Genomic DNA, 24,692 nt, shown 5'->3' with positions numbered 1-24,692 from the left:
CCAAACCCTATTTTAGTGTTTGTAAATTTGAATTGAGAGAGGGAGCATAGGGAGGGAAAAGATAGAAGAAATAAAAACCCCCATATAAATTAGAGAAATGATAAAAAAAAAAATACAAATTGAAGGATTTGGGTCTCCTCCAAGAAACACCAAACCAATCACTTCAACTCCAAAAATCCATCAATCAAAAAGTAAAATTAAGCAGACCCAATTCATAAGACCTACAAATGAAAAGGTAAAAATCGAAAAAGATGGGTGGGTTAGAGAGAGCTCTTGTGCATATTCGAAATGTAGAGAGAGGAGAGAGAGAGAGATAGAGCTTGGATGAAGAAGATGGGTAGGTTAGAGAAAGAACTCTTGGATGAAGAAGATGGGTGGGTTAGGGTTCTTCGAATTGGAATTGGGCGAGAGATTTTCTCTCTCCTCTTTGTTTCTCTTTCTACAAAATGAGAAATGAAGGCTGGAATTTCTAGATAACCCATTTATATGAGAGGACAATTTGGTCATTTCAAGGTGTAAGAAAAATCTTATTTTTGTCGGATTGTTGTGCATGACATGTGCATATTCGAAATGTCCTATTTTTATCCCAAGATTAAGAAATTGTTCCATTTTTGGGTATTTCCCTTCATTTTTTTTTTCACATAAATGTTCTTTTGATGGATAGGTGATCATGAAATTCATAGTTGCTCGTTTTTTTATATAAAATTCAATAGTGGACGGGTGATCATGAATCTTTGATTGCCAAATGACTAGGAAAAACAAGATGTGTAAGTGGATCGACCCATCAAGTTCCCACTGAAAAGATCCACAAGGCAAAGCACATATTGTTTTGTGGGTTATTAGGGGTATCTCAAAAACGTCCAGGTTGAAATATGATTTTCAAATTAAGTTTTCAATTAGTAGATTCTGTGAACAGGAGTGGCAATGACAAACACAAAAAGGACGATCATCGCTATTATCAAAAATCCGTTCGTGGATAACATGCCACTACGTTTTGTTAGCAGCAATAATATTGACACATTTTCTCTATGCACCACAGATTCGTAATCTAATATATATGCTAGAAGGCCATTCTTTCCGCCTTTACAAGACAGAACGAGAACGGAATATGCCGTAACACTTCCAATGACAGAAAAGAAAACATAATTCAGACTGCTAAAAACTAATCTACCCTTTATTAATGAGCATGGTCTGAAGGCCCTCAAACCCAAATAAGCTCATACATCACATGTATCACATGAACCTAACAGGTACAGGCCCTATACTAGTAACCATACAAACAGAATGCAACATTCCTATTCTTCTAGGTTGATAGTCCATTAACTCTTCAGGCCAAGCATTACATCCGGCGCCATCGCAATCAAAGCGTCTACCACAGTACAAGCAAAAACCAATTGATTGCAGAAATCGAAGAATAAATAGCAATTTATATGCCATTGGCACGCAAGGAAGAAGGAGAGCAGTACGGTACAACTTGGTCGAACAGGGGGAAGGTTGCTTGGTTAATTTCGGTTCATGTTCAGCTTCGGTCGAGAAGCCCTATCCAAGAATAATTTATCATTAGCCGATCTTGAACTCATTCAACAAAATCATGCAATTGCTATCTACTAAAGAAGCACAGGTAAAATTATCACACACAATTTAAGTAACACAAGTTTGAGTAGTTTAGGCGGACGTACTTTAACCCTGATTATTAGGTTTTATTGGAGACCATTACATATCACAGGTGATTAGACCATCCAGTAATAACAGAATGAATAAGGTAATTAAGCAAATTTGCATCATCCGAAACGGTCAGTACAATAAGATGGTCTTCACCAGCCATCATCGTGTCGACATTTTGTACTTGGTAAATAACTGGCAACGGTCATAGAGTACAGGAGCCACTAATGTGGATAGAAATTAGAATCACCTAGAAGAAAACCTTCCTAAACATCACGGTGATCGCTATGGGACTATCTCAATTCTCTCTATCAGTCATTGGTCACTTTGTAAACTCCTGATTTTAACTGCCCCTAAGTCCTACATTGAAGGATAGGAAAAATTCCAAATTTAGCGTTATTCGAGCAGCCTGAAATCAATTACACACATAAACTGTGTGATTGACCAAAAAACACAGCAAATATCCTAGGTCGTCTACCTTAGAAAGGTACTGGAGTAAATATCAGTGTGCACACTAGCGTGTAAACATTCAAGACAGTGGAACTATTTTTCAGGAACGTCTAATGTAATTTACACAATGCAATTGCCAGAAAGCAATGGGAAAAGGAAAAGAACAAAGGATGGAGGAACTAATATTGGAGCCAATTTGGTTGAAAGCTTGAAATGACCGGAGCATGGAGTCTTTGTCACCGAGGAACTGCAGCCTCTAAAAGGATCAATGAAGAAATAGGAAGATCAGCAGATGAAGAAATTCTACCGACAAAGAAAAAACCAAATTGATTACTGGCGAGTATCATATAACATGTTGAAGAAGAGTGTGTAGGCTCCGCGCTCGCAACCACTTAACGGCTACCTTAACAAATTTTCTAATGGTTGTATGAAATTGAAATGAAATAATAACTAATGTATGAGATTGAAATGTTTTAAAGATGTTTTATGAGATTACAATTGCAACCAAACTTGAGGGGATAAAATATTAAAATGTAATTTACCCATAGTTTTTCATGGGTACAGTAATCTAACCGTTTCACATTCACATTACAAAATATACGCAACAGCCACCCATGAAAAAAATATATATTAACACCATAGAAAGTTGCAAAGAAAAATCAATGCATCCATATGGATCATTTATACCACAATAAGAAACTGCAATTCCATGCATTACTCATGTAATTTGAAAAAAAAAAAAAAAAGAGCAGAATAAGAATGATTCTCAAAGGCACCGCTCAACAATCTAACGGAAGTTTAACAGCAGCAACTGAACAGCTGAATTAACCGAGCTGGCATAAGCTGCGCAATACAGTGTCCAAAATGTCAAAACATGACTCGGAAGGGAAACCCTACGCAATACGGTGAAGCAAGACCTATACCACGATGTAGAAAAAATGAGTCAGAAATAGACACCCAATGCAGAAAGAAGAGGTAATCAGTGCGCCACTAGACAAGAAACGACTAGCTTAAGAGCTATTCGTTGATTAACAGAAAGCATCAATCACATCTGTGCACTAGGAACTTGAATTATTATCCAAATTTGATACCGACCCGAGTTTTGATTCTCGAAATTAATGAGCAAAAATAAGGCTACTGAAGAAAAGGGACAGCTTCGTTAACTTTGTTGAGATTTAGCTCTTCATTTGTTTACTCAACCATTCCAAAAGGCCAAGACATCCCAATTTATTTCACACAAAATAAAGGACTACCAAACACTCCCTGCACCCCGTTTCCAATATAGCTATAGGTACAACTAACAAAATTAAACACCCACTCCACAAAAACACAGATAAAAAAAAAAAAAAAAGGTTCTCATCCCTATTTTTCCTACTCCATTGATTAAAACTTTATTCATTTTCAATTTTTTATCTATGTCCTTAGATTTTAATAAACGTCATTAATTAATTCAATAATAAAATATCTTTTATCTCTAAATATATTCATTTAATGTTACATTTGGTATATTTATATTTATGGCTAAATTTTGTATCATATATTTTTATTTTTTGTTTGTACCCATTTTTAATTTGCAACCCTTTACTTAATTTGTACCCATAGGGTGTTATTGGGTTGTTTGGGCCTTTGTGAATATTTAGTCATTAAGTTGTCATACAACTTAAGTCAATGGGCTTGACGTTCGAAGCCCATTGGGCCTTAAGGCCCAAAACTAACCCTAGGTCTTTTAACGAACTTTATTCGTTTGATTAATTAACATATTAATTAATCCTTGCCATAAATAATTAAACCATTTAATTATTCTTACTCATCTCCGTTGTTTCTTCAATCTTTACCTTACACGGTGTACGATCTATTAGGTTCCTTTTAGCGAGGCAGTGGGCGATTAGAACTCTTTCAAATCGATTGTGAATTGAAACTTACTTTCAATTCTCCCTTTAGTGATTATACACGTTTAGGGCTTCCACAAACCACGAGTGACACCTAGCAGTATGTCATGGTTACCCAAGCTAATCAGAAGAGGTGGAGAACCTATTCAGTTTAGGATTACAATGCAATACGGTCTTTCTCTAATACAATACTCTTGACCACATTGTTTGGATTGATAGTTTATTCATGTCTACTATCCAATGTGATTCATTTACTTATATGATTACCTTGAATGTGATTTGGAATGACTTCCTAAATCTCATTCATACTCTGGCCAGAGATTCTTAATCATATCATAGAGTATTCTCCCTCAAACGGTTTGAAGGTTAGAGATCCCTTGTTGCGCATTCACTTGCCTCCATGGCTAAGTGGCTTAACCCCAATTATGCCGTGGACACCCTCTGATGGAGTGACTTTGACATAGTCAAAGATCAAGGACTTAACCATAAGACAACTATGATGCCTCAGGTCAAAGGACTACTTTGCATTATCCCAACCATGAGTTCTCATGTGACATGATAAGAGCATATTTATGCGACTTAGTATGTTTGTTTTCGTGCATTTATGTTCTTAGTTCTTAGTTATGTTAGTAGTTTAAGCCATTTTTGTGTGTTTGTAGGTTCTATGGGCCAAGGATGCAAGAAGATGCATTTTGGAGCATTTTTGGGCCAAGATTGGATGGTGCAAACATGGAGACATGAGGATGGATGAATTTGATGATTCAAAGGGCTAGAAATCTGCATGTGTGTGTGCAAAGTGTTGGCCTACAACTTCAAACATCATAGCTGCCATGTGATGGCAGAAAATGTGTTTATTGCTAGCTAAATGGATGAAGAACATGTATGTGCAAGTATAAACACCACATGGGCAGCAAGAAGGAAAGAAAACAGCAACACACACACCACATGGGCAGCAAGGAATCAGAAATTAAAGCATGGAAGAGTGGGAAGTGATGAGGACAACACAAACACACACACACATGCACACTCACGGCAAGAAGAATGGAATCAGCAAAGGGGAGTGAATGGACAGCAGAAAAAGCAAAGAAATTGGACCACTATGAAGTGGATTTCTTGTTGGTCTCCCACTTATAGCTTTGGGTGGCTTTGGCATGATTATTTCTAGGTGGAAAGAGCACAAAGACAGCTCTCACACATGCAAAACAAAGCTGGCAGCATCCTTCCCTTCCCTTGCCGTGAGATTCTTGTGTCCATTACCTTGCAATTCTTTTCATTTCCAACCTCTATATAAGCACCATTCAGCCTTCAAGGAAGACACACAGAAATTCATACACATTTACATTAGTTCCAAGGCTTGCAAAGAAGGAAGAGTGCTTGGAGTTGTGCTAGCCATTCCATTGGAGTTGTTGGAGCATTCTAGGTGTATTCTACTTTGTTTTTCTATGTTTAATATCAATTGTTTTTGTTTAATTGCAAGTATGAGGAACTAAACCCTTACTTAGCTAGGGTGAAGTTCGAAGCCATGAACATGCTTGAGATATGAATTGATTTCTTCCAATTGTGATTTAATAAGTTGTGAATGCAATTCAATTAACTACTTTCTTCAAAACTAATTCTTGTATGTTGATTAAGGATGCATACTGAGTTTTCATGCATGAATTTGATGCTAGGATATAAATGAGTTTCACCTAATCGTTACAAGTTTATATTCATTGGTAGTGAAGGTTGCTAGTCACAATCGCGTTAATTGAATTCTTGGCAAACGTATCATGCATTCATAGTTACGAATGCCTCGTTAACACTTATGATTTTCATAGAACGTAATGATCTTTGATTGTATCTCTATTATGCATTCATGTAGAGGACTTTTGGAGAATAATTTGGATTGTCGTATGCATTCATCCAATTCAATAAATCAAGGAAAATCTGAGGATTAATTAGTGCATCACGGTTAATCTGGGGTGTTGAGTTTCATAATCTATTGAAAAGCAATTGGAAATCAATTCATGTACAAGTGTGTCATGTGTGAAGAATGGATCTCTAGCTAATCCATCAACCATCTATTTAGTTTTACTTTTTGTTGTTATCTCAATCTCATCCAAACCAATACCCCCCATTTATTTTCTTGTATCAAAGTGTGTTTAAGTTTGTTTAGTTTGTGCCTTAAAGTGTTTTGAGTCTAGTGAGGTATTGTAAGGTATAGTTTTGTGTCATTGAGTCTATTCTAACGTTTTTAACTTTGTTCTTATATTTTTGAGTCAAGTGAGAGGTTATTAGCAAGCCCTCCTAATCCCCGGTCCAGAACGATCCCTACTTATACATATACTACAACTGTCAACAAGAGGGTTTAATTTGTGTGCTTAACTTTATTACGCACCAAATTTTGGCGCCGTTGCCGGGGATTAGCAACTTTGCTAATCTCTTGGATTATTTTCTTTCGAATTATTGTATTTTGTTTAAGTTTCTGTTTAAGTTGCTGATTTGTTTTGTTTTCTTTGTTTTTAGGTACTAGTTTATGACCCGTAGCTCACAACCTGTTCGTGAGCATATCTCCGACTTTGACGGTGATTTTGAGAAGACTTTGAGAAGGAAAAAGAAATTGCAAGAGTCTAATCCTCCTAGTCCCGAGCCTGAATTAGAAGAGCAAGAAGTTGAGGTTGAAGAGAAGGCCACGACACAAGTGGGTGGAGAAGAGTAAGGTATAGCCATGGACAACCGTACACTCAAGGAGCTTGCCGCCTCGGGTTTGGATAATGCCGCACCATTGTGTATCCAATATCCCATGGCTGCTCAAGGTAAAACCGAAGAGTTCGAGTTAAAGTCAAGTTTGCTCCACCACATTCCAAAGTTCCATGGGCTTTCCATGGAGGATCCGAACAAACATTTGAAGGAATTTGAAGTGGTGTGCTCAAGTATGACTCCGGTTACCGTTGACGGAAGTATTTTAAAGATGAAGGCTTTTCCATTCTCTTTAATGGACAAAGCCAAGGATTGGTTATACGAGTTGGCTCCCGGTACAGTTACATCTTGGGAGAGTATGAAGAGGGCGTTTCTGGAGAAGTTTTTCCCAACTTCTCGCATCATTCTTCTTCGTAAAAAAATAAGTGGAATTCAGCAAAGCCAAGGTGAATCTTTTCCATCTTATTATGAACGATTTAAATCACTTGTTGCTTCTTGTCCACAGCATCAGATGAAGGAGGAGTTACTTCTTCAATACTTTTACGAAGGTCTTTTACCACTTGAACGGCAAATGTTGGATGCTTCCGCGGGAGGAGCTCTAGTGGATAAGACACCTAGGGATGCCAAAACTCTCATTGCGAATCGAGCACTCAATGCACAACAATATGAAGGTGTTGGGCAAAGAGACACCCCACGGCCACATCATGTAAATGAGGTAAGTTATATTTCTGAGTTACAATCCCAAATGGCTAACCTTACGTCTATGTTATCGCAGTTGGTTGAAGGCCCCAAAACGCAAGGAACTACAATCTGTGGTGTATGCTCCATTCAAGGACACCAATCTGATCAATGCCCTCAATTAATTGAGAATGGAGGATGGGAATCAGCCAATGCTGTAGGTTATGGGAATCAAAACCAACCAAGGAATGATCCTTTCTCCAATACATACAACCCGGGATGGCGTGACCACCCCAATTTCAGATGGAGAGATGCACCACAATATGGCCAACAAAGTGGATTCCGACAACCCCCGGGTTTCTTTCCAAGGCCAATGGAACCACAACCACCTCCTCAGGCACAATCTTCCCAAACTAACCCAGGTACGTCTATGAATGATGATAAAACATATCAGTTACTAACCACCATGGCGCAGGGAATGCAGAACCAAGCAAAGGAGGTTAATGAGCTGAAGAAGCAAATGGCCGAATTTTTGGGGCAATTCCGTGAAAATGGTAAGTTACCAAGCACTACGGTGGTCAATCCAAAGGGTGGCTTCGAATCTGCAAAGGCTATCACATTACGAAGTGGAAAAGAGGTGAGAAACAAGGAAGATGAGAAGATACAACTCGAAGAAGATGAGAACACCTACCCCACGGCAAGGGTACCATCACCCATGCCGCAGCCATCTAAGACATCCCATCCGTCTACCTCAGGTAAGAATGTTCCAAATGTTGTGATTTCGAACACTAATCTGCCCAATGTCCCCTTTCCTAGCAGATTTTTGCAATCAAAGAACGAAGAGGAGGAAAAAGATGTTCTAGAGACATTTAGAAAGGTGCATGTCAACATTCCCCTCCTTGATGCCATAAAGCAAATCCCGAAGTATGCCAAGTGTTTAAAGAAGCTTTGTACAACAAAGAAACGTGTCCGGGAGAAAGAGGTGGTATATGTAAGTGAGAATGTCTCCGCCATCTTGCAACATAAACTACCCCCCAAATGCAAAGATCCGGGGAGTTTTACAATTCCGTGTGTCATTGGTAATACCCGTTTCAAATCTGCCATGCTTGATTTAGGTGCTTCTATAAATGTTATGCCATATTCCATTTATGCATCTATGAACTTAAGAGCATTGAAAAATGATGGTGTAATCATACAATTGGCCGATAGATCTAACGCTTATCCAAAGGGAGTTTTGGAAGACGTTTTAGTGCAGGTTGATCATTTAATCTTCCCGGCAGATTTCTATGTCCTCGAAATGGATGAATCGGACCATGCCCCTTCATTGCCCATCCTCCTTGGAAGGCCATTCATGAAAACGGCTCAAACGAAGATTGATGTGGCCAAAGGATTAGTCACTATGGCATTTGGTGGTGACATGATTAGTTTCAAAATTTCTGAATCCATTGAGACTCCTAATGTTGTTCATTCTTGTTGTGCCATTGATAAAATTGAAAAGATAGGATTGGACCGTTCAGCACCAGGCACAAAGGATGCATCAAGAACCATGCAAGACGAGGTAATTGGAGTGGCGCACAAGGACCATACGACCACTGCTCTCAAAATGCTCAAATTGGCCGAACGCACCATGGGGAAGAATGTTCACATTGCTGCCACTTCATCACAACACATAGGTAAGCCACCTAATCCAAATCCAATTTCCATTAAAGTTGATAGGTGGTTCCCTTCTTTGGTGCAGGTACCCAAGCAAATCCCCGATGGTGGCCGTATGAACATGAACCTTAGGCAATACAACGCACCCATCAACAAACATCACTATCCATTTCCGTTCAAGGATGTAATCTATGAGAACTTTGTTGAGCATGTTGTGGAGGACATTCCCTTGCATGCCGTAGGCTCCAGTGGGGAGTAATTGTGTTCATCGTCCGGCTGGAAGACTTTAAAGCAAGCGCTTTAAGGGAGGCAACCCATTTATTCTGTTTGATTGTCTATTTTATTTAATTATTTTTGGTTATGACTTTCTTTTTTGAAACATTAACAAATATGCAAAGGATTTTAACATTAAACTTCGTGGAAATGAACAGCAAACTGGGAAATAAAGAAACATAGCATAATACAAGAGGGAGCCTTCACAAAGGCTGCTTGGGAAAGGTCGTAGTAGTCGGCGGAGTTGCAGTAGTCGGCGAAGTCTCAGCAGTCGGTGGGGCCACGGAAGAAGGAAGTATCAGAGGTTGAACAGTTGGAGCTTCACTACGCGGTGCCGCCCCAGAAGACGAAGGCAGATGCGGTTGGAACAAACCCACAAACCTCCGGTGATCAAGTAAAATCTGACCATCAGTATCCTGCAGCTGGTCAATTTTCCTCTTCATGTTTGTGGCATAATTGTGTGCAAGCTTGTGCAATTGTTTATTTTCATGCTTGAGTCCTCTAATCTCCTCTTTGAGACTCTGTATTTCAGCCACCAACGATTCAACGTGACGGGTTCGAGCAAATAGGCGTTGGGCCATGTTGGACACAGAACCCGCACACTGCACGCTAAGAGCCAGAGACTCCTTAACCGCCAATTCATCAGACCGTCTAGCGAGCAGTCCGTTATCTCTGGGGGTGACAAGGTTCCGGGCCACCACCGCAGCGGTCATGTCATTTTTCATCACTGAATCCCCAACGGTAAGAGGACCAGTAGGAGATATGAGGGACGGGCGCCATATGTTGTCTGGAGAAGGAGGGGCTGCACATTCACCAAGGTTCAAATCAAAACGAAGATCAGAAGGGCCAGACATTTTTCAGAGGTTTTGGAGAAAGAAGAGATCGGACAGATTAAGATTTCGGAAGTGCAAGAAGGGAGTGTTTACAGGAGGGAGCTCAAGTGTGTTGTGGAACAAACTTAATGCCTCTATAAAAAGAAGAAATCAAAGAGGCACTCCTCAGAAATCGAAGAAGCGCCCTCTCGCAAATCGAAGAGTCGAGGCTTCTTTCTCAAAAGCAGGATTATTTTCTCAAAAGGGGCGTTTCATTTCTCAAAAAAATGGGCTTGCTCAGAAACCACGAGCCGAACCCCGGATTTCAAAAGATCAATTTGTCCAAACGTGTCGTCACTCGTCACATGCAACTTGCAGCTTTGCGGAAATTACGGGCAGCTTTGTCAGAAAGCGCGTAATTTGTACTATTCATCCATCCACCGGCTGCCGACAATGAGTGAGAGAATAGTTCCGGTTGTGAAGAAAAGCCCTATAAGTATCTACCTTCGCCTTCCACAGCAAAGGCACACCCTCTCAGCACTTCTTCATCTCTCTGAAATGGCTTTCCAACAAACCCTCTCGAGTCACTTTGTATTTCTCATCCCCTGGGATACCCTTGCAAACAACCCATCCAGAGCACAAGTATTTCATATCATAAAGGTTGAGAGCACGAGTATCTCATATCATGCTTTCTCTCTGTCCTTTCTCCAGCCAGCACCTGCTCTCGAGTACTCATCATCTTATGTTTCCGCTTCGTCTCTCACGTATAAGGGAAGTGAAGATGATACCTCGAAGCATGTGGAGACAACGTGCTGATTCATCCTCAACTAGGGACAAGGAGAAAGAAAGCAAGAGGTGGGCACTTGGAAAGATTGAAGAAAGAAACAGACCAACACCCCTCCTTCGTGCCTGCCCGTCGTGCAGAAGAAACAAGCAGAGAAGAATGCAGCTTGCACAATCATCCCAGCAGAAGGAGTCTGAGATGAAGAACTAGAGAAGCTGCCACATCTGCTTGGAGAACAAATAAGGAATTGCAACATCGCCAAAGAGAAAAGCTTCGCCGTACAATTCCAATCCAGTTCAAGATCAAAGCTGTGGAAAGTCAACAAGATCAACTATCTCCAAAACCAGATTTGCGTTCTTAAACTCTACTCTGTCTGGTTTTTACTTTGCCATATTTGTCATGTTTATTTGTCGTTTATTATTTGCTTGTTTTTGGTGTGAGTATATGCTTGAAACATTGAGGACAATGTTTGATTTAAGTGTGGGGGGGTAACCATTGTTTTGCATGAAATTCGTAGAAATTTATCACCCATTACTTCTAGTGTTGTTCCTTGCTGTTTTAAGTATTTTTAAGCTGTTTTGGAGTGTTTCAGTGTGTTTTGATATAAAAATCCGAAAATTCATAAAAATTTGAAAAATTGTTTTTGAAAAAGCCAAAAAGAGTTATTTTTGTGTGTTTGTTTGTGTCTTAGGGTACCTTCCAACACAATAATGAGGATTTGGTTTTTAATTGCATGATTGTTAAAGAAAGTTATAAACATGGATGGAAGTTTGATATGCTCTTGATTTATGCTTGGTTATAGTTATAGTTTACGAATTCACATGTAATCACGAAGAAAAAAAAATCAGTTTTTGTAACATGCTTGAAGGAAGGAACTCAAACTAACACTACAACCCTGAGAGACTTGAGCCTAATACGTTCTTTGGAGAGTTATTAATCTGTGCATTTTTGTTGTCTAAAGTCGTTGCATGATCTCATCATTCTTTGCTTGGTTGCTACTTAGAAGGCGTTTCATCATTTAGTTCCAAATACTAGAACTTATGCCCGTTCCATTCAAAGCATGACATTGATTTGCATAACACATATTCAAGATGAAAGTTGTGTAGTGAACTAGAGCCAAAAAGCCTATCTCGTGCATATTTGTTTAAGTTTAACCCCGTTGAGCCCTGTTTAGCCTATTTTCTTTATTAACCCACATTACCCTTACCTAGCCTAGATTAGGACTATCCATACCCTTGTTTTTAAAGCGTAATGAAGCATGACTTAAAATGAATTCCTTTTGATTGTCCTTATCCAGAAAACAAGTGTGGGGGAATAAGATTTTTGTGTGTTGAGTGCCAAAAGAAAGTAATAAGGCACGGGTTAGAAAAAGAAAAAGTGTTGAAAAGAAAAGAAAAAGAGTTTGAAATAAGTGAGGAAAGGCTCACAAGTGTTGTTTGTTGTAGAAAGGGTCCGAAAGTTGAAATCGGCCCTAAAAAGTTGAATGAATAACCCCATTGTGTTTAAAGTTAGTTGATGCATTCAAAGGGAATTCTAAGCATCAATTTCATTACTTTGCTTATTATGCTTTAAAAACGTTTGTTTCCTTACCTTTCATTGTTAGTCAATCACCCCTAACCCCGTTACAACCCTTAACTTCAATCGTGAGTGTTATGTGTTTCAATATGTGGAGTTTGGGATTGGTATGAGCATATGGTGTCACTGGTTCTCGCATCTAAGTAGTAGCATTCCAGTCATGAGATCATATCTATACATGCTTAATAACTCCAGAAATTGCTTTCTTTGCTATAAACATATGTGAGTGTTCGTTTTCATGTTTACATCAATCTTCTCACATACATCTAGTGTAGGGTAAGTAGTCAGAAAATCAGAGTGAAAATAAGAGTGTATCTTGTAAGGAATTGAGCAAATTCTCTAAGGCATGTTACTACATTCAAAACATCGTTTTAATTGGTTATATGTGAACTAGTATGTGGTGACTATGATTAAGTATGTGCTCAAGGGTAGGGAAGGCAAAAATCTGTGGTTATGATGATCTTTTGCATGTCATGTTGCATTGAAAATCCCTAAGGTAAATGTTGGAAGGTTTAGGTTTTGTTTTGTTTCTTTGTTTTGTTTCTTTGTTTTGCTCGAGGACTAGCAAAAGCTAAGTGTGGGGGAATTTGATAGGAGCATATTTATGCGACTTAGTATGTTTGTTTTCGTGCATTTATGTTCTTAGTTCTTAGTTATGTTAGTAGTTTAAGCCATTTTTGTGTGTTTGTAGGTTCTATGGGCCAAGGATGCAAGAAGATGCATTTTGGAGCATTTTGGAGGTTTTTTAGGGCCAAGATTGGATGGTGCAAACATGGAGACATGAGGATGGACGAATTTGATGATTCAAAGGGCTAGAAATCTGCATGTGTGTGTTCAAAGTGTTGGCCTACAACTTCAAACATCATAGCTGCCATGTGATGGCAGAAAATGTGTTTATTGCTAGCTAAATGGATGAAGAACATGTATGTGCAAGTATAAACACCACATGGGCAGCAAGAAGGAAAGAAAACAGCAACACACACACCACATGGGCAGCAAGGAATCAGAAATTAAAGCATGGAAGAGTGGGAAGTGATGAGGACAACACAAACACACACACACATGCACACTCACGACAAGAAGAATGGAATCAGCAAAGGGGAGTGAATGGACAGCAGAAAAAGCAAAGAAATTGGACCACTATGAAGTGGATTTCTTGTTGGTCTCCCACTTATAGCTTTGGGTGGCTTTGGCATGATTATTTCTAGGTGGAAAGAGCACAAAGACAGCTCTCACACATGCAAAACAAAGCTGGCAGCATCCTTCCCTTCCCTTGCCGTGAGATTCTTGTGTCCATTACCTTGCAATTCTTTTCATTTCCAACCTCTATATAAGCACCATTCAGCCTTCAAGGAAGACACACAGAAATTCATACACATTTACATTAGTTCCAAGGCTTGCAAAGAAGGAGGAGTGCTTGGAGTTGTGCTAGCCATTCCGTTGGAGTTGTTGGAGCATTCTAGGTGTATTCTACTTTGTTTTTCTATGTTTAATATCAATTGTTTTTGTTTAATTGCAAGTATGAGGAACTAAACCCTTACTTAGCTAGGGTGAAGTTCGAAGCCATGAACATGCTTGAGATATGAATTGATTTCTTCCAATTGTGATTTAATAAGTTGTGAATGCAATTCAATTAACTACTTTCTTCAAAACTAATTCTTGTATGTTGATTAAGGATGCATACTGAGTTTTCATGCATGAATTTGATGCTAGGATATAAATGAGTTTCACCTAATCGTTACAAGTTTATATTCATTGGTAGTGAAGGTTGCTAGTCACAATCGCGTTAATTGAATTCTTGGCAAACGTATCATGCATTCATAGTTACGAATGCCTCGTTAACACTTATGATTTTCATAGAACGTAATGATCTTTGATTGTATCTCTATTATGCATTCATGTAGAGGACTTTTGGAGAATAATTTGGATTGTCGTATGCATTCATCCAATTCAATAAATCAAGGAAAATCTGAGGATTAATTAGTGCATCACGGTTAATCTGGGGTGTTGAGTTTCATAATCTATTGAAAAGCAATTGGAAATCAATTCATGTACAAGTGTGTCATGTGTGAAGAATGGATCTCTAGCTAATCCATCAACCATCTATTTAGTTTTACTTTTTGTTGTTATCTCAATCTCATCCAAACCAATACCCCCCATTTATTTTCTTGTATCAAAGTGTGTTTAAGTTTGTTTAGTTTGTGCCTTAAAGTGTTTTGAGTCTAGTGAGGTATTGTAAGGTATAGTTTTGTGTCATTGAGTCTATTCTAACGTTTTTAACTTTGTTCTTATATTTTTGAGTCAAGTGAGAGGTTATTAGCAAGCCCTCCTAATCCTCGGTCCAGAACGATCCCTACTTATACATATACTACAACTGTCAACAAGAGGGTTTAATTTGTGTGCTTAACTTTATTACGCACCATGACATGAGTATGAGAACTCCTCGTTGATCGTGTTCAGTGGACTCATTCGCTATTGAGCACTTACATGCTTGTCTTGGTGTCAATCACACCAATGACTCGAGACCAGTCACTCTCCATGAGAGAAGACACAGCACGTATTGATCTTAACGGACTGTCAATGCCCAATTGGCAATTCTATGATCAGGAACGTTTAGGATATGTATACGAAAGAGAATGGTCTCATAAATCTAACTTGTTTAAATTACATTCTCCTAATTACATATTCCTTGGACTTATCGTTTAAGCATATAACATTTATATGAGACGGCTTAAAACAATAATCTTTGCCCTTGATATTAAACTAGATTAGTTTAACATGTGAAATGTCCGTAAAGTATCATCACATGATTGGTTTTAGGGCACATTTCCAACAATCTCCCACTTGCACTAGAGCCAATCAGCTTGGTCATCAGTGATGATACCTCTTCTTTAGTCATTTAAAAAATGGCTAAGTAGTAGGCCTAAACTATGGATATCTATATGTTATCCATAGAAGCAACCTTGAGAATAACGACGTCACCATTATACATGATTCTCAATCATGTGGTTCAGTCTCTCATTTGAGTTCAAATCTTAATGAGACCTTGATTCCCTGGCTTGAACTATCGCCCTTTTAGTGTCGTAGTGTCGGTACACTAGAGACACTTTCTGGTTGGAACCGAATAGAGAGTTCATGAATGAACTTTCTCATCCAAACAACATTGTTGTAAGCTTCTATATGGCAATATATTTTGCATTCACAATGGAACACACTAAAGTCATTACTTTTAATGTTTCCATCCAAATATCTCTTTAGTCATAAAAAAGATATATCTGATTATCTCTTCATTCATAATGAAGAAACATCCAATGATGGATTAGATTCATAATCTAATACATTTACGCTTCCATTACGTTATTCTAATTCTTCCTCATTCTTTGAGGAATCTATCCTTTAGTATTTCTTAAATACTTAAGGACTCACTTGACATTTGCCATGGTTCTGATCCTGGGCTTGCACTGATATCGTCTTGTACCGTTCTAGGTACAACTCATATCAATGTTTACATACAATATGAAATACGTAAATCACTTTTTTGCGTATGCATAAAGGATTCTATTTACGCATTATTTCTTTGGGAGTCAAAGGGTATGTTCCCTTTGAGAAGAGCTACCTCCTAGTCTTACTAGAGTTGTTCTTCTGATTGAAGTTTATCATCATATGAGAAACTTCCTAGCATCTTTTGTCTATCATTAGGGCTTGATATAATCCAATTATATCCTGAAATCTATCATTATAGATTTACATCCCATGTTTATAGACTATGTCTCCCATATACATTCTATCGTTATAGAATGTTTAAAGTCATAACTTTAACGAAGAAGTATTCTTTTTCATTTCCAAAATTAATATATCATATATTTGTATATATATATATTCAAATTTAGGAACATGATTAACTCCCATTAATCTTTTGTAAACCTAGTAAACAAAGGATTCATTTACATCTTTATGAGAAATCAAACGATTTGATATTTCTCTCATAAGACGTTTATAGCTCCCACTAGCTTGCTAAGATCCATGATGGATGGATCTCTACAACTTACATGTCTTGTGATTCATAGTTTTAAACATATATTATCAAGACTATCTTAATAATGGTTTCGGAAACCCATATTATGTCCAAACATTGAATCACCATTTAGTTGTAGCTAGCAATCTTCGAATTAATTGAAACCAAGACTACGTCAAAGATGGTTTCTTCCAAGTCAACCAATCTCTTTAATTGTAGTCACCTTAAGCTACCAATTAGCTATAAAGGTTTCATTATTTCGGGTCAAATGATACTTTAGCATTTCCTTGAGTATATGTCGTATATACACTTAATGTAGTCATAAGGATTTTCATTCTTATTTCTTTCGAATTAAGAGGTGTAACTCTATGACATAGTCATAAAGTTCAAACCATTCAACTGAGACAGTTTATAAATCCTTCTCGACTACCTTGGAGCTTGTGTTGTAGGAACTAGGTTGTTATATTTGTTGATTATCATCTTGTCTCTCAAAGAACTCATTCTTTGAGTTCTATCTCTCGTTCATTTGCGTTAGGCAAATCATATTGTAGGATTACAATGAACTACCCAACAAACAACATTTGTTAGTTGGTTTATAGAAGTGATATCCAAATGTTAATTTAAGGATACCCACAAGATAATTCTTTAAACAAATATTGCTTATTAGCACACAACCCCAAATCTTAACATGATGAAGATTTGTCTTTCTTTCCAACTATATCCTATAGAGTCATGAAAATTTTGGAAGATCTTCTAATTGACAATCATATTGTCTTAGAAGTATATATCCTATATATGGGCAATTGATAACATCCAACGAACTAAATCTTATTTCGAGTTCGTTCTTCTCTTAATGGAGAAATCCATTATCATATGATGCTTCTTTCCTTGATATCTTTCAAGGAAACTGTTCTAAAGTGTTACCTTTCCTTGGATCAAATCTAAGGAGGTAAATACTTTAGACATCTTACTCATCAACTTACATTTCTTGAATTCTTTGAAACCTTTTGCAAAGTATTCGGACTTGTGTTTATTCAAAATAAATGATAGTCCAACCGAGAGCGATCTTCGGTGAATGTCATACAACATGAGTAGTATTATGTTGTGGACAAGTGCCACTAACATATAAGTGAATTAACCTCAACAACCTTGTGATTCTTTCTTCCTTTCCAAAAGAATAAAGATTCGAACATTTCGCCTCTATACAATTTTAATAAGAAGGTATTGGATCCGGATCTAACGATCCAAAACATCCATCTATGACCAACTCGTAATTTATGTTTTAGAGGTATCACAACTCAGTTGGGATTAGTCACTACCTTGCAACCTTTTGGGTTTTAAGCATCGTTATTTTCTAAACAGTTAACACTACCATATCATCTCTACTATAGAGACAATCAATTAGATTACAATAATCTAATCATTCATTAATAAAGAACAATGTTTTGTCAAACAAAACATTCATCCATCCCTTATAATGATGGAATTAAGTTCCTTAAAATTGGAATGTAAAGACAATCTATGGTTTTTCCAATTTCTTTGGTAGTTCATAGAGGAAGTAAGTACCATCTGCTTTCGCAGAGATCTACATTTGATTCACATTCCGAATGTGAAGTACTTTCTCTTCTCTCATTAATTTTCTACTTTTTATTAGCCACACTTTTACAACGATTGTAAAACATAGTTACTAATACGGAATCAAGCATTCAAGTAGAAGAACCAACTGTTTTGAACTTTTCAAGAACAATTTACAACACCTTCGAAAGGTGTGTTCTTGACACTTGCAAGACATTTCTTGCAAATACCCCTTCCAATGTCCATCCTTTCATAAAGAAAGTTTGTTCCCTTGGAGTTTATTTCGCTTTCTTCATTTGACTTCTCCTTTGACTACAATAGTCATGGTCCCTAAACTCCCACTATCTCTCTTGAAACTTATTTCAATTGTGTTATACACATCAAACGATTTGGAGAGTGTGTGGTTATTGTTCACTATATAGTTTATAATAAACTTAGTGAACCATTTGGATAGGGACACAAAGGTGAAGTCCTTGCCTAGTTTCCGTTTCTAGAAGTGGTTTAACACTTCAACACTCAATGATTCAAAATCATCATAAGTCCATGTTGATGGACTATTTTTGTCAACCAACCATTATGTTCTAAACATAATGACAAACTTTCAAGAGTTGTTCAAGGCAACTCTCATTTCTTCATACAACAATTTGTAAGTGAAGAATCATGGCACATAAAGTGTCCATGCCCTTGTGCTTTCTTCTCAAGTTCTTTATTCATTTAACAAAGAAACAAGCACTAGTGTTTGCATTAGCTAGGGTTGTTCAAAGCAACTCTTATTTCTTCATACAACGATTTGTAAGTGAAGAACTATGACATTAAAAGTGTTGTCCTCTTTATGATAGACTTATCTAACATGTTCTTCCAATGATACATTATCAATAGGAAGATTGTGAGGATTAGACTACTTAGGTACATATACAATCCATTTAAGACAATCTTTGGGATTGTGGTACCAAGTCCGGAAACTAAAGCATTCGGCTTTTCTTTGTCAAGTTTTGGATAGCGTTTGCAAATATATTGGTAAACAAATACATAATGAATATAAATTGATTGATTTTAAGCCATTTGATTCGGGTCTTTAAATCAAATAGCACCACCCACTATTTTTGGCAAATTCCATATCCCTCATCGGAATTCGAGAGTTTTGGAGGAAACTCTTAGTAGGGCATGGGAGACTCATCATTACCAAGCCCACCTCACAATGATATGATGTTGGCTAGCATCAATAATAATGAGAGAGTACACTTACTCATTTGCATCTCTTGCAAGTACCCATCTTATTTGGCCTCTAGAGAATGAAGCCTCACAATGATATGATGTTGGCTCCATTGCACTTAGTTAAGTCATCCCCACCATGCAAGTTCGAGTAGGGGTTCAAGAACAACCTCACAATGATATGATGTTGGCTATTCTCGTTGCCTACCTTCACAACATCATGTATGTATATAGAACTCCTCCTGAGTGTAAGCACGCACTTTGTACTCCCCCATGATAGGGTGAAGTCAGTGTACGAGTCACAAACGATCGGAGCCTACCACGGTGGAAGGCCATGAAAGAGTGTTCAAAGCACTCTCACGCTTATCAACTTAATAATGGTTTGGTTAAGGGTTTTAGGTCTCATCACATATAAACATACATTTTAATCTTATTAAAACAATTTGGTCCTATTACAACTATTGGTCCATGTGATTGATTTAGTAGTATATAATACTCCAACTAAGCTTGTAAAACGGTTTTTAAAGCAAGAGTATATGGTACTACTAACATAAGGTTTGCATTCATTGATGGACTATATAGTTGCCTTAGGGCCTTAGGATGACTATGAACCTTTGATTAGATCCAACACGAGCCTAGTGTTGAATCTTGGTCTAGGGATGGTGATTGATTTTAGTTACGCGTTTAATCATATTAAGGCGTGTTTTTCCTATTGGGCGTTGGACCCAACTACTCCAATTTCATGCATATTAAAATAAAACAAGAAATGAGTACTTCAAAGTAAAGAAGAGCTTATGCTCTTTTACAACATTTGATCAAAACAAATTACTTTAAAGTAAAGAAGAGCTTATGCTCTTTTACAACATTTGATCATATCAAATTACAACCAAAATCTAATCTACACATTCCCATGGTTCAAACAGATTTGAGACGGCCTTTCACATAGCTTAATTATCATAGGCTTAGGTTCATACTCACCCTTTAATTAATTAACGCTTTAACTAATTAAACTTGAATGCAACATTGTCATTTGGTTTTTGTATCCATAGAATTGATTTAAATGGAGCTAGATGAAATGAAAATCCAATTCTCATTTAAAGAGACAAAACCATTTTGTTCTCAACCTAATTTGGGCCAAAATGCAATAACCTCAACTTTTGGGCTATATTGCAAAACATAAACTTTTGAGGTCACTTTGTAAAAACACAAAAGTCCACTACTTCATGTAATTACAACTAGAACCCAAAAATTTCAACAAATTCAAAAAACTTCATTAAAGGAACAAAACATTTTGTCCTTTAGTGATTTTGGGCCTTTACGTAAGAAACGTAAACTTTTAGGTCAAACTACAAATACACAAAAGTATCAAAACTTAATGTAATTGCATAAAAGCCCCAAAAGTACCCTACTTGTAGGGTGGCCGGTTTTGGTGAGAGTGAAGCCATAAAATTTTGAATTTTTTTTCAACAAAGTCATAAAGCCATGCAAGTGGAAATTGGTTGGTGGGAAACATGTGTGTAAGAAAAAAAAATCAATTATGTACATAAATTCAAACACTCTTTCAACATTTCAATCACCTTTTAATTAATTAAATGTCTTGTTGATAGAAAAGTCACACCAACCAATACAAAACATGGACTTTATGAAATCAACCAAAACTTTGAATCAAAACACCAAACTTTTTGTTCTTGGTAAGAACATCAAGAACAATGAAGAACATTCATGAAAACCCATAAGAGTTCCATGAACATTTTCACTCAATAAAACTCAAATTTTCACTACTCAAAATGGGGTTAACATCCTAGGGTACTTAGGGGTTCCAAAAGTCACCTTAAAACACGTTTAACAAGACAAACAAGAACCCAAAAATCCACCCTTTGGATTTGGCTGAATTTCCCCAAAAACATGGCACCAAATTTTAGCTCCAAAATTCATGCTCACTACATCTACAACATTTGAGATGGCAAATTTTCTAACAAAATTTACATTCAAAGAAGCAAGAATAAAGCTTGTAACAATTACAACATTCAAATCAAAGACTATGAACTACAAAACCCAAAAGGATTCACCAACTACTAGACCTAGGCTTTGATACCACTTGAAGGAAATTTTGTGAAAAACATGTTCATTTGAGCAACATCTATAGCATGCAATTAACAAATTAAAGGCGGAATCATGCTTGCATGCACTCAAAACAAAACATTACCCATTAAATTCAAAGCCTAGTAGTTAGGTGAACCAAGACTCAACTCAAAACAAAGTGAGTTGAGAAATTATACCTTTGTTGATTCCTCTTTGCATAAGCAAAGGATAATCACCCAAGAGATAGGGCCTTCATTCCTTGCTTCTTAGCTCCATGGATTTGGATGGAAGAATTGGTTTCTCCAAGTTCTCAAAGTTGAGAACCTCTAAGTCTCCACACCAAGGAAAGATTGATGAAGAAATGAGTGACTTAGAGGAAGTAAGATTGCTAGCTATGTTCCTCTAGGGTGGCCGGCCTCTTAGAGAGAAAAGAGAGTTTGTGTTCTCATATTTTCTCCAAAAGAAACCCTAAATGAATTTTGGCTATAAAGTCATATTTATACCTTCCTTCATTGGAGTGGCAAACTTGTAATTAAAGCAAGTTCACTACCCTCCTCTAAATGGCCGGCCTTAAGGGTTTATTGGGCTTTCAAGCCCTTTGTTTATCCAAGTTGTCATACAACTTGAGTTAATGGGCTTGACATTTAAATCCCATTGGGCCTTGCGGCCCAAAACTAACCCTAGGTCTATAACGAACTTATTCGTTTGATTAATTAACATATTAATTAATTCTAGCCATAAATAAATAATTAAACCATTTAATTATCTTTACTCATCTCCGTTGTTTCTTCAATCTCTACCTTACACGGTGTACGATCCATTAGGTTTCTTTTAGCGAGGAAGTAGGATTGATGAAGAAATGAGTGACCTAGAGGAAGTAAGATTGCTAGCTATGTTCCTCTAGGGTGGCCGGCCTCTTAGAGAGCAAAGAGAGCTTTTGTTCTCATCTTTTCTCCCAAAAGAAACCCTAATGAAGAAAAGGCTATAAAGTCATATTTATACCTACCTTCATTGGAGTGGCAAACTTGTAAGAAGTCCAAAACCCACTCCATTATCAATATGGCCGGCCATAGGGTGTTATTGGGTTGTTTGGGCCTTTGTGAATATTTAGTCATTAAGTTGTCATACAACTTAAGTCAATGGGCTTGACGTTCGAAGCCCATTGGGCCTTAAGGCCCAAAACTAACCCTAGGTCTTTAACGAACTTTATTCATTTGATTAATTAACATATTAATTAATCCTTGCCATAAATAATTAAACCATTTAATTATTCTTACTCATCTCCGTTGTTTCTTTAATCTTTACCTTACACGGTGTACGATCCATTAGGTTCCTTTTAGCGAGGCAGTGGGCGATTAGAACTCTTTCAAATTGATTGTGAATTGAAACTTACTTTCAATTCTCCCTTTAGTGATTATACACGTTTAGGGCTTCCACAAACCATGAGTGACACCTAGCAGTATGTCATGGTTACCCAAGCTAATCAGAAGAGGTGGAGAACCTATTCAGTTTAAGATTACAATGCAATACGGTCTTTCTCTAATACAATACTCTTGACCACATTGTTTGGATTGATAGTTTATTCATGTCTACTATCCAATGTGATTCATTTACTTATATGATTACCTTGAATGTGATTTGGAATGACTTCCTAAATCTCATTCATACTCTGGCCAGAGATTCTTAATCATATCATAGAGTATTTTCCCTCAAACGGTTTGAAGGTTAGAAATCTCTTGTTGTGCATTCACTTGCCTCCATGGCTAAGTGGCTTAACCCCAACTATGCCGTGGACACCCTCTGATGGAGTGACTTTGACATAATCAAGGACTTAACCATAAGATAACTATGATGCCTCAGGTCAAATGACTACTTTGCATTATTCCAACCATGAGTTCTCATGTGACATGAGTATGATAACTTTTCGTTGATCGTGTTCAGTGGACTCATTCGCTATTGAGCACCTATATGCTTGTCTTAGTGTCAATCACACCAATGACTCGAGACCAGTCACTCTTCATGAGAGAAGACACATCACGTACTGATCTTAATGGACTGTCAATGCCCAATTGGCAATCCTATGATCAGGAACGTTTAGGATATGTATACGAAAGAGAATGGTCTCATACATCTAACTTGTTTAAATTACATTCTCCTAATTACATATTCCTTGGACTTATCGTTTAAGCATATAACATTTATATGAGACGGCTTAAAACAATAATCTTTGCCCTTGATATTAAACTAGATTAGTTTAACATGTGAAATGTCCGTAATGTATCATCACATGATTGGTTTTAGGGCACATTTCCAACAGGGTAGTGACTCATCAGCTTTTTACTTATCTTGCGATTATAAAGTACTTTGTGGCTGATTAGCTGGCTAGTCTACACCACTTGATCTCTAGATAGGTGAGCAAGTGGCTTAAGTGATCTGCACTTAGTCGGGAAAAGGGCTTCTTCCTCCTTCTGGGCTCCGGCTGCATTCCTTTTGGATCTTCTTTTGGACTAACCCCCTTTTGAGCCCAAAGTTCAAGTTTTAACCCAAACAGTGCCCCCTTCAATTAATATTTAGGCTGGAATTCCAGGCGCCAATATTAATTGAATATCCACATGCGTATATATGCCTTTCTCTCAGAACTTGTGTCCTTTGGACGGGATTAATGTAATCTCTCGTTTTTTGCTTTTCCCCTGACCTTTAAACTATCTTTTGATGTTCCTATAAATTCTGGCTCCAATCTTTATTTTTGAACAAATAACTCAAGCCAAAAGTTTCTTATGCCGAGCCAACAGATCTTCTTCAACCTCCCCCTTCATCTTCCTCGGGCATTTCTGCCTTCTAAGTTTTCTTCTAAGACTAGGGAAATAGGTTCCTCAAGACTCATATGGAGTTTCCTAAAACGTGAGAAAAAGGATTTTCATCAAATAACTACTATCTCCAACACCTTTGGTCATACACCCCGCTATTCCCAACACCTTTGGTCAGGCGATTTTCTCGTTCTAAGCTTGTTTGAATTTTTACAAGTTTGGTCGAGGGAACACCATCCTGGTAGTTGCCCCGATAAGTCGGACTTCACCATCATACCTGGTAGTTCGCATTGAGGGTCCTCTACCAGGCTTATCTTGGCCGCACAACCCGATCACCTGATCAGGTTTTGTCCATGAAGACACCAGAAGACTTGATCGAGACACCACTGCAACTAGAAAGAATCGAGCATAACATATGGGAGCTGAATCTGATGTAAATTTCACCAATTTGTCGAAATGATTAAAACATCATTTTAACAACTTTTATCTTTCTGTCTTCTTGAATGTTTTTTGATGAATAATTACTGCATTCTGGCACCCCGAAGC

At 37.5% G+C, this 24,692-nt stretch overlaps 1 long non-coding RNA gene across 1 annotated transcript; it reads right to left on the bottom strand.

The window, feature by feature from the left end:
* Positions 1 to 930: 930 nt before the first annotated feature.
* Positions 931 to 3,011, bottom strand: LOC139196389 (uncharacterized). The gene is made up of 2 exons (XR_011581230.1): positions 1,802 to 3,011; positions 931 to 1,539 (listed from the first exon to the last, which is right to left on the bottom strand). It is a non-coding gene; the product is annotated as an uncharacterized lncRNA (long non-coding RNA).
* Positions 3,012 to 24,692: the final 21,681 nt, after the last annotated feature.

The sequence above is a fragment of the Malus domestica genome, chromosome 05 (assembly GCF_042453785.1).
Source record: "Malus domestica chromosome 05, GDT2T_hap1".
Taxonomy (NCBI): domain Eukaryota; kingdom Viridiplantae; phylum Streptophyta; class Magnoliopsida; order Rosales; family Rosaceae; genus Malus; species Malus domestica.
The sequence above is the reverse complement of the archived record's forward strand: the minus strand, read 5'-3'. Positions and strand labels throughout refer to the sequence as shown.